The sequence below is a fragment of the Tamandua tetradactyla genome, chromosome 2, assembly GCF_023851605.1.
Source record: "Tamandua tetradactyla isolate mTamTet1 chromosome 2, mTamTet1.pri, whole genome shotgun sequence".
NCBI classification, from domain to species: domain Eukaryota; kingdom Metazoa; phylum Chordata; class Mammalia; order Pilosa; family Myrmecophagidae; genus Tamandua; species Tamandua tetradactyla.
In genome coordinates this window covers 100,552,521-100,564,832 of record NC_135328.1, presented here as the reverse complement: position 1 = coordinate 100,564,832, position 12,312 = coordinate 100,552,521, and positions in this window count along the sequence as shown.

Genomic DNA, 12,312 nt, shown 5'->3' with positions numbered 1-12,312 from the left:
TTTAACTTATGAAAATCCAAATGCAGGATAGTAATTTTTGTTTACTTTTTTAACCAAACTGAATTTTTGAAAGACTATTGCAGGTGTTTAAAAAGGAAGAAAAGTTGTTTTATCTAATACTGTAAGTAGTTGTCATATTCTGGAAAATTTAATAGTTTTAGAGTTAAGATAACTCCTCTCCTTGGTTAGGGAAGAAGAAAGTCCTTCACCATTGTGGAATGATGCTCCGGCTTTAAGGTGTAGCTCTACATCATGCTTCTTTTGAGAATTATATTTGGTAGTTATAATTACAGAAACCGATTAGTTGTCAGTTTGCCGATAGACGTAGCGTAGTACTCATCACTCTGGGTAGGTCGAGTTGTTCTTTCACCACAGATGAATGATCTGTAACACTGTAAGATACTGACCTTTACAACTGTTTAATCAGTTTTATTTTTGTACAGTATTAGTGACCTAAGTTATTTTGCTGTCCTGTTTTTGTAAATCAAATGAAATTATAAAAGAGGATTCTGACAGTAGGTATTTTGTACATATGTATATATGTTGTCCAAATAAAAATAATAAATGATAAAAGATTGAATCGTTCCAGGGATTTTGTGTTGTAAAGAGGGGCGTATTTTACCATAATGGAAGTTATGTCTTTAACTTGCTCACAATAGGGGTTTTTTGTTTCAGTTGGGAAGTGTGCCTCCTCCTTTACTATTTTATTGTGAAAAATAACATATACAAACAAGCAATAAATTTCAAAGCACATTGCAACAATTAGTTGTAGAACAGATTTCAGAGTTTGATATGAATTATGATTCCACAATTTTAGGTTTTTACTCCTAGCTGCTCCAAGACACTGGAGACTAAAAGAAATATCAATATAATGATTCAGCCATCATACTCATTTGTTAAACCCTACCTTCTCTATATAATTCCTTCTCCTTTGATCTTTCTCCCAATCTTTAGGGTTATCGACCTATGCCCATCACACAGGGTTTTGATGATAAGCGCATGGATGATGCTACTCCGTGCCTTTCGATATGTGCAGTATTAAAATAGGCTTTTGCATTTATTATTCACAGGCCTCCAAGGAAGTCAGTGGAAAGGAGGTCAGTTGTAGAAACTGGTCAGAAAATGTTAGAGACTCAGATTGGGCTTTTAAGATACAATATTAATGAGAACACACAAGTTGTTCCTATCAAAAACAGGACAATAGAAACATGACAGCCGAAGATGAACACCAAATTGCCTAAGTGTTTATTTATGTTGCTTTACACTAGCCAGCTATTTATTCAGATTTGATTGTACGCTTGTTATGGTACTGCATGCTTAGGGCTACGTGCACTTAATCCTTACAGCAGTTCTGTACAGTAAATACTGTTAATATTCACATACTTCAAATGAGGAAATTGAGGATCGGACAACTTAAGAGACATATCTAGTAAGTGGCAGAGAGCCAGCATGTAAATCTGTATCTGCAGAATCTTACCATCCAACTCTGCCTACATCAGGGAAGCTTGGGATTTACTGGTGTGTAATCTTCATTTGACACATTTTATTGAGCACCTATTAGCACCAGGTGCTATTGTCAGTGAGGATACAAATGAAAAGCACAGACAAGGTCCCTGTGTGCAAGGAGTTGATATGTTAGGGAGAGAAACAACCAACGAGTACACACATAAATTGCCATATAATTTCAGATAGTGATGAGCATTATGAGGAAACTAAATAGCGTGACAGGACAATGGAACAGTGAGGAGTGGGGAGAGGCTGCTTTTGCTTGTGTGGTCAGCAAAGTTCTCGCTGAGTGTCATAAACCTTTAAAGCTAAGGCCAGAATGACAAGGGGCCAGCCCTGCAAAGATGTGGACAGAGTGGGAATACCAAAAGCAAGGAGGACAAAAGGAATGAGAGTGACATTTTAGAGGAACTGAAGGAAGACTGAGGTGGCTGGGATGTGAACAGAAAGAATGAGAAGAGATGGGAAGCGGGGGGTAGCAAGGCCAGATTGTAAGAGCCTTGTACTTTGGTTATGACGTAGCATTTAAATTTGGTTCTTAGGGCACAGATCCCACTGGGAAGTTTAAAGCAGAGGGGTGATAGGATTAGATACGTATTTCAGTAAGCTCATTCTGGATGCCAAGTGGGGAATGGATTTTATAGGGGCAAGAGTGGGAGACAAGCATGGAGTCCACTGTAATTGTCCAGGCAAGATGTGATGGTGATTTGGTACAGGATATTAACATGCAGATGCAGAGAACTGAATAGTTTCAGAGGCAGAATCTACTGGACTTAGTGACAGAATGTGCAGGGTAAGGGATAAGAAGGTCCAGAAATGATCCTCAGGTTTATGGGCTGACATCTGGGATGGTGTGAATGTGGCTGAATGAGGTGGAAGAAATGGGGAAAGGAGAGAACTGGCTCAAGTGAAAAGTCATGAATTCATCTTTGGACACATTGAAGTTGATAAGCTCACCAAACATCAAAGGAATTGTCAAAAGAACAATATATATGTAGGTTTGGACCTCAAAAAAGTGATCTGGACTAGAGATTTGGAAGTCATCATCATTTTTTGACCCTTCTGAAGTGGATGAGATAACTTGGGGATAGAATAGAGGGGGGTGGGGTGGTTAGAGCCAAGGACAGAAGAGGAGGAGACAGAAAGGAGATCAAAGAAAAACAGAGCAGATAAAAAACCACAGACAATTCATGATCATAGAATGAAAAGACTAAGAACATACTTGTACTTTTGACAAAGCAAATCAAGAAAAAGTGGAAATATATAAATCCATAATATTATGAATGAGAAAAGAAATAACTATAAAGAAGAAATTTAAAAAGAGTATTCTAGGGGGTGCGAGAGTAGTTCAGTGGTAGAATTTTAACCTGCCATGTGAGAGGCCTGAGTTTGATTTCTGGACGATGCACTTCCCCCAAACAAACAAATAAAAACAAAAATTCAACAAATGATGCTGCAATAAGGGAATACTCACATGGAAAAAGAATGAAATGTGACCCCCACCATACAGCATACAAAATTAAAAAAAAAAAAAGAAAGAAAAAGAGTATTCTATTACTAAGCAAGTAATTTTGGACATCTTAACAAAATGGCTCTTTTAGGAAAAGAACAATTTGAGTATAGATGAGTAGACTGAAAACTATCAATGAAAATTGCCAAATATCTAAGAAATTTGGCACCCAGATAATTTTATAGGTAAGGAACCGAAATCTCCTTTAGAATTTAAACTGTTAGAAGGTAGGGCATAGGAAACGATAGGAAATATTTCAATTCATTTTAGGATGTTCATTTAATCTTGACTTAGATTAGCCAAAAGTATTCTGTAAAGGAAAAGAAATGTAGTTTTTCATGAATTAGGAGAGATGGGCATTTTGCTAGTAGGAATTCAAATTGGTACAACTTTTCTAGGAGACCATTGGGCTACAAGGATAAAAAAACTATAAAAATAATTCCACACCCAAGGAATCATCATGAATGATTGCAAAGTTTCAGCTATAAAAATGTACATGGCAGTATTGTTTATGAGCGCGAAAGTCTGAAAACAATGATCACCTCCAATGGATTTCTATATAACAATGGAATCTTATACACCATTACAAATTATATAGCTTTTCTACAAAGATATTCTGTAGAGCGTTAATTTTCCAAATGTTACGTTATAGAAGGATCCCACAGTTAAACAGTTTGGGAAACCCTGGAAAGGCAAACCAGTTTTCCCTCCTGCAGCTCTTTCCATAGCCTTTGCTGAGTTAACAGACACCATGAGTATCTGAGGGGAGAAAAACACAGTGCAGAGCTGCACAAATTTGTTTCACTATAGAATCACTGTTTTGCTTTGGTTTTCTTTTTTGAGGGACAATTTTACAAATCGAACTTTGGAAAATGACATAGAAACATGGTCATAACATTAAGTGTAAAAAGCAGTGTGCTTTTTACAATTGTACTTTAAAACACATACACATGCTTTGAATAAAAGCTAGAAAGATTGAAGGGATATTATACAAAAATGTTATCTGGGATTGTCTTGGGGCCTAAGAGTTTGGATGATTTTTCATTTGTATTCCTTATTTGTTTTATTTTTTTCAAGTCTCAACAAAATGAATATGTATCACATTTGTGAAAAAGAGAATAAGGCAAAATGCCCAAAGTCAATTTAAATACCATCTCCTAAAACAGAAGCATTGAACTAGCTTTACGGTCTGGCCTGAATTAAGTTTGCTAATGGCCCATTTCTGGTCTGCCTGTCCCACCTTGGACAGGCCAAATCGGTGAGTCACACCCTGCAGTCCATTTGGGTTGATTTTGAGTGGCCTGAGAACTGCCGTCTTAGCTAAGGGGAGTTCTCCGGTTCTCTCATCTGTACTTGATTTCATCTCACCTCTGCCTATCCTGGCACTGAAGATAGAGCAGGGTCAGTGTCTGTAAACTGCAACCCCTGGTAGAATCTGATCCATAACGTGTTTTTGTAGGGTCAATGAACTAAGGATGTTTTTTGCATTTTTAATGATTGAAAAAATGATTTATGAAATTTAAATTTCAGTGTTCATAAAGTTTCATTGAAACACAGCCACTCGTACTCATTTCTGTATTTTCTTTGGCTGCTGTAACGTTAAAATGGCAGAAGTGATTAAGTTGCCACAGAGATTCTGGCCCACAAAATCTAAAATAGTTACTGTCTAGCCCTTTACAGAAAAAAAAAAAAATAATAAGCTGTTGCCCCCTGCTCTGGGCTATTTTTTTTTCAAAAAATGTTTCTGAGAAATCTTTATAAACATACATGGTGTACAATCAATGGCTCACAATATCATCACATAGTTGTGTATTAATTACCATGAGCAGTTTTTCAAACATTCGCATCACTCCAGAAAAAGAAATAAAAAGAAAAAAGAAGAAAACCCTTACATACCCTACCCCTTGTCCCTCCCTCTCACTGACCACCAGTATTTCCATCTACCCAGTTTATTTTATACTTTGTCCCTCCTATTATTTATTTATTTTTATCCATAGTTTTTCTACTCATATGTCCATACCCTGGGTAAAAGGAGCATCAGACATAAGGTTTTCACAATCAGTCACGTTGAAAAAGTTATATCTTTGTACAATTGGCTTCAAGAGTCAGGGTTACCGGAACACAGCTCGACAGTTTTGAGGTAGTTTCCTCCAGCTCTTTAAGTATTTCATAAGGAAAGCTTTAAAATAAAGGTATTGTTCATTAGATTGCTTTTTTAAAAATTAAACGGAGTGTCTTTTGAAGGCTTACTTTTTGAAGTCCCCACTTTTGTTACATTTCTTCAACCCAAATTAAGTCTGTTCTAGGTTTGGGTTTGCACGCTGGCACACTTAGGTGGTATATTCCTTTCTAGATACCCTACCTGCCCGTTGGTTAGGAGCCACCAACAAGAGGTCATGGCCAACTTTCAAGGTGAAACTTTTAGAATGTAACCATCATTTACAAATATTTATCATTTCAGATTGGTTTTTATCATAAATTCTGAGTGATATTTAGATATTTAGTCAGCAAAGCTTTAGAACAATTCATCATTGGCCTCCCTTGTTATTTAATAATTTATGAACAAACATTTGAGAAGATGCTAATTTAAATGGACCCTGCAATCCTTGGGTAATATGAGGATTCCTTTTGAAGTATGACTCCTTTCACCTAATTTATCTAAGTGAGATGTTCAGACACTAATAGTTTTTCTATTTAATACCGCAAAATGCAGGCCCCGAAACAGGGACAGTAAGGCCCGTTAGGTAGAGCCTCTGCAGAAAGTTCACCTGTTCTTCTTTCTCCTCTGGTAACAGGTATTTTGGTGGAGACTATCTGGCAACCCCACCGGCTTTGGCTGCCTGGATTAGGTTTATCCTGACCCTAAATAATCTCAGGAGGAGTCCAGCAGCCCATCCATTCTGATATACTTTTTCTATAAAAGTAAAATTCTTTATTAAACACAACTGTTCTGGTTTGCTAGCTGCCAGAATGCAACACACCAGAGACAGATTGGCTTTTAATAAAAGGGGATTTATTTTGTTGGTTCTTCAGAGGAAAGGCAGCTAACTTTCCACTGAGGCTCTTTCTTACGTGGGAAGGCACAGGATGGTCTCTGTTGGTCTTCTTTCCAGGCCTCTGGGTTCCAACAACTTTCCCCGGGGCGACTTCTTTCTGTAGCTCCAAAGGCCTGGGCTGAGCTGCTAGGGCTGAGATAAGGAATGCCGAGCTGCTTAGACTGTGCTACGTTGTGGTCTCTCATTTAAGCACCAGCCAATTAAGTCAAACGTCACTCATTGCAGCAGACACGCCTCCTAGTTGACTGCAGATGTAATTAGCAGCAGATGAGGTTCACCTACCGTTGGCTTATGTCAGCAGCAACAAGACTAGGTATGCTCACCTGGCCAAGTTGACAACTGAATCTAACTAACACAACAACTAACACTAAATAAATGGGTATACACAAGAACAGGATTTAGACGGCCAGCGCCACTGAAGTACAAGTACTTTCCCGTTATGATAATCACGGCAAACCAACTCAAGTTTGCTAATTCTGAGACTGTCAGAGGTGAGCAAAACCACACCTTTTGGAGGCTCATTGCCACCAAACAAACCAGTTTCAAGGGAAGCTCCTCTTGGGTAATCCTAAGAAAAACTTTAGGGTCTTATATTTTCTCTGCATTTTCATTAGATGCGAATCATCAGATGTTTGCAGAATTTCCCCAGTTTCCCAAAGCAGACTACCAGCCTTTGCTAACTCACCATACTCTCTAGTCCTTTCAGTTTCAGACTCACCTCTGTTGGAGTCTTTCTCCGTAACTGTTCCTACAGATGGGATAACAGTGCCTAGGCCAGACTCCACTCTTTTGCTTATTTAAACACACATATTGACAAACCAGAACAGTTCTAAAATGGATAGCAGTTTCCCCCACAGAGAAAGTAGTAAGTAGTTTAGTTTCCAAGCTTTTTATTATTTTCTAGGACACTTTCAGTAATTGCATTTTATCTTTGTTTTTCTTTTTTGTCATCCAGCATTCCAGCTACCCTCCCCATTTTTAAGGGAGACATAGTGCATTTTAGATAACTCATATTTCCATTATTCTGAGTTGAAATTAGCATAAATGTACAATCTATTGTTTCTAAAATACAGGCTATTTTGGGGGGGACAATTAAAAATTTTTGTGTCCTCCAATTTCAATACCTGATATTATATAGGTAGCCAAAAAATCATGTTAAAACGAGGGTGTCTGCAAACCCTTGATCTTGAGGATTGCTTTTATGAAATATATCTATAACGGAGAAGCTAAGCCTACCTATAATAATGCCTAAGAATTACATCTGGAGAACCTCTTTTATTGCTCAGATGTGGCCTCTCTCTCTTTAAGCCCAACTCTGCAAATAAAATCATAGCCCTCACCCCTACATGGGACATGATGTCCAGCAGTGTGAGTCTCCCTGGCAACATGGGACATGACTCCAGGATGAGCCTGGCCCTGGCACTGTGGGATCAACAATGCCTGCCTGACCAAAAGGGGGAAAAGAAATGTAACAAAATGAGCTATCAGTGGCTAAGAGACCAAATAGAGTCAAGAGATTATTCTGGTGGCTACTCTTATGCACACTTCAGCTAGATATTGCTAATTGCTATAGTATGCCAAGCCCCAAACAACAGTATTCCTATAAATATCCAGAATATCCAGGGCTCCATCTGAGACACTATAAAAGTTTCACTCACTAAGTTTATTTTTGAGAAACCTATAACTCCAGGTGGTTCCTAGGCCAGACAAGTCCTGGAACCCAGAGGTACCAGTTTCTCCAAGAATATCAACCAATTGCATCCCCCATAATGTCGACGCTCCTTTTCCACTTGAAGAAGTCAGAATGGCCATTGCCCAAATATCCTTAAAGAGTGGGAAAAGGATCAAAGGAAAAGGAGTTGTATCAGAGAAGACAGGATTTAATTTTAATAAATGAGCATGACAATTGAATCATTATGTTGATATTTCTTTTTAGTCTCCAGTGTCCTAAAGCAGCTAGAAGGAAACACCTGAAATGGTGGAACTGTAACCCATACCATACTTTGAAATCTGTTCTAAAACTACTTCTGAAAATGTACTTTGAAATTTATAGCTTATTTATACATATGTTATTTTTCACAATTAAAACATGTTTAAAAATTTTTAAATGGGGGCACCTGAAGTTAACTTTTCAAACAGGCATTTAATTTTCTCTGTACTTTTGACCCCCTAAATTCTGTTTGAAATTTTAACGATGATAATGTATATAGGGACATAACTGAAAAATAAACCCAATACATTTTGGAAATCTATGCGAACTAGAAATGCTGATCATTTAAAAGTTGAGATAATCTTCAACTTAATATAATCTTCAAACAGTCTTATCTTCTGCAGATGGGGGGAGTGGAGGGTAAGGATGAAAGTGGGAGTTAGGGGGCTAAGTAAACTATAGAATATTTCATGAGAAAATTTGAACTTAAGCACAGCATAAAGATCAAAGGATTGTATGCAACACTAATACTAATCATGAAAAGTCCAGTCAGTTTTTAAAACAAAGATTTGGCCACTCACTCTTCTGGGCTCCTAAAACCCCCAACATTATAAAATATAGCAATTGTTTTACTTCTGTCTTTTCCACTAGGCCCTTAATTTCTTGACTAGGTTATGTATCCTAACGTAGGGTGCTGCACCCCTTCTTTTGGAGACTTCATTATCTTTTCTTCCCCAGAACTTTGATTGCCCTAACCAATGTCAGGAAAGAAAAGTTTTTGCCTGCTACTTTTACTAAGTTGAACTGTGTGAATCTGGCATTACAAAAGACCCTTTTTCTTGCTGTGTGAAAGAAACTGCATGTTCAGCAGGAAAAAGGGTAACAGAGAGGGGAGGAGAACTCAGATAGGAAGCCGGAGTGAGCCCTGAAGGTATTATTTTGAGACCTTGGATTCAGCTGAGTCTGAATTCCAGGTCCACCCTGTACTTCCCTGTCATGTGTGTCAATGAATTTCCCATTTTGCTTAAACTAGTTTGAGTTAGGTTTCTAAAATGTTCAACTAAGAATTCTGCCACAACACTGGTAAAAGTTTCTACCACAAAGCTGTGTGAAAACATGTTTATCAAGCAACTGATAAAACTGTATAAAGAAAGCCCTGCAGATCCCCTCAGAGCCAAAAACAGCCCTTACTTGAGTTTCCTCTTTATCTTTTGAAATTTGAAATCCCCACCAAGGCAGCTGACCCAGAGAGCCAATCAAGCTGCTAATTCATTACCTTTGACAAGGTTGACCCAACCCTACACGAAATAAAGCCCACCTGCCTAAACTCACCCCTAGAAGACAGGCAAACCCTCATCCAATCAACAGGGGCCAGGCTAACTTCCTTTTTATGTCTCTAGAAATGGTTTGCTATCACTAGAACCCCAGAAACTACTTTCCTTCTGGCTTCCTTTGCTGCAGCAAAGCTTTGGTGTCCCGGATAAAATGCTGGAGTCTGCAAACTCAACTCCAATTTGTCTTTCACAAGTTGGGAGGCCCCAGAGAGATGTGGAGGGTGCCCTCGGGGACTGTGGGCTCTGGCAACCGGCTAAGGTAAGTGCCCGAAAGGCCCTTTTGTGTCTGCTGTCCAAATGCCAAGACTCTGCATCCCCAGGTAACCCCTTCTTATATCTGAATTCAGCGATTTGCATGGAGTTCAATTGCCTTTTATTCAAGATTTTGGTATAGGTACCTTTGGTTCGGGTTTGGTTTTGTTTCTATTGTCAGACCTTGCATTTGCTTTCATTCTATTTCTCCTCCCAGATCTCACTCAATTAGCTTCTACCAGCCAATATCCCATTCCTTAAAGGCAATATATTAAGCTCTTCAAGGACATAATTTTGTATATGGGTACAAGACATACAAAATACTACCATAAACTGAGCTAGTTCCTATTATATATATAGCTTATGCTCTTCCCTAAATGGCTACTTACGATCAAGTTTCAAAAAGGAAAATTAGAAACACGAGGGTTTACGACCTCTTCCCATACTATAAAAACTTATAAAGAAACAATTGCCAGACTGGAGACAGTTCTAAATGCATCATGGAAAAACCCATAATCCAGGCTAAGCTCATGGGGTGTTTGTTTTGTTCTTGGTATTATTCCCCTTGTCATCGGGACCAGTATCCCCTGTGCTGGAAGACATGCTATGAGATTACATACGGTACTAGAAAAGGTAGCTCTAGAGTTAGAGAAATCTTTCTCCCATCTAGGGCAGGCCATCAGCTCATTAGCTGATGAAGTATTAGCACTTCACAAAATGACAACAAAATTGATTGACATGAGACTGTATTCTGGCTTCCCAAGGAAGTGTGTGTACTAGTGGGGATCTGGGGCTGTGTATTTGTAAATGACTATCAGGAAGGTGTTTACCAAAAGGTGGTGGCAGCAGAAGCCCCTGTAGGAAAACATCCAAATCGGCCTGCACACCTCCTGAATTGGATTGATGTAATTCTCTTTTTGGCTAGCTTTTAGGGTCACAAGGACTTTGGCTCAGAGATATCCTAAAAGGGACACTTGTTATCCTCTTAATCATCATATCCCTTGGTTCTCGTCAGATTTCTCTACCCTTTTAAATGCTACTATGAAGCGACTAACTTGACAGATACTATAACCGAGGCTACAAAACCAGCATGAATTGGACGAAGAAAATCTTGAACTTGAGCTAACCTATGAAATTGTGATAAAACGAGACTTTTAGTGGTTTTAACACATTTGGTCAAACCCTCATAACCAAGGGGGAAATTGATAAAATTGGATTAAAAAAGCCCAGGGGACTCTTCAGAATCAAATAAAGCAGAGAGAGCTGGGGGAGGGGAACTTAGATGGCAATTTTAGTGAACTATGGATTTCCCTCCCATGATTAAGAACATTTTTGTTCTTAATCTGAGATATTTTTAAGTTTATACCTATCATGCTACTTAAGCAATTTTCATTGTTTAAAAATTTTAATCTTTAGCTCCTAATATATTACCCCAAAGCAAAATCATCAAAAATCAAAGTTTACAACAATTAATTCACATATTGACAATAATCTGTTTGCTCCAGGGAGAGTTTACGAATTGTTACAGTGTGTTTTCAAAAGCAGCTGTTTTACCTAAGGTGCTTAAATTTTTTTTTTTTTTTCAGTCAGGGATGTCACTTTGCTGTTTATCAGTACTTCTCATATTTTCTTTTGGGGATTTCTTCTACATTTATGCAAATTGATAGATTTTTTTCAAAAGAAAAAAACAAAACTTCTAATAGACTGGTCAATTTTTCACATATTCCTGAAAAGACCAAAATTTTCTTGTAAACATCAGAGTGAGAAGATGTGCGAAGCACTTGCTTAGACTGTTTCTTATTAATTTTCTAAAGAGAAAAAAATTGTGAACAACCTAAATATTTATCATAGCAGCTCGGTTAAATAAATTATAATAAATCTAGAAAATGGAATAAAATTTGCTGTTAAAAAGAATGAGGTAGAACATTTGTGTGATGTGGGAAAATTTCCAAGATGTATTTTGGGAACGGTGACTATATTCATTCAACAACTATTTATTGGACACTCTTAAGTGTCAGGTACTGTTCTAGACATGGGGACACAGTGGTTAAAGCAGACAAGGTCTCTGATTCTCACACCTATACTAGATTAGCACATTTCTATTTGTGACATGTTTTCTTTTAAAGCATATATACAGGCATATATAAAAATATTTAAAGCATATATATTTAATAGTATGTATAATTTTTTTTTTGACATTTCATAGGAAGGAGTTTATTTATCTATATGGGTGAGAGGATAAAAGATCGTTTAAGTAACTTTTTTTTTTACAATCACACAGTCACATTGTAAAAGCTATATCATTATACAATTACCTTCAAAAAACGTGGCTACTGGAACACAGCTCTACAGTTTCAGGTACTTCCCTCTAGCCACTCTAATACACCATAAACGAAAAAGGGGTATCTATATAATGTGTAAGAATAACCTCCAGGATAACCTCTTGACTCTGTTTGAAATAACTCAGCCACCGAGGCTTTGTTTTTTCTCATTTCTCTCTTCCCCTTTTTGGGCAAGAAGGTTTTCTTTGTCTGATCATGCTGAGACCCAGCTCATACCAGGGAGGTTTACACCCCTGGGAGTCATGTCACACGTAGAAGGGGAGGGCAGTGACTTCGCTTGCCATGTCGGTTTAGAGAGAGAGAGAGGCCACATCTGAGCAACAAAAGAGAGAACTTGGTTCTCTTGACTGCCACATGAAGGAGGTAGTTAAATCATGCCCAG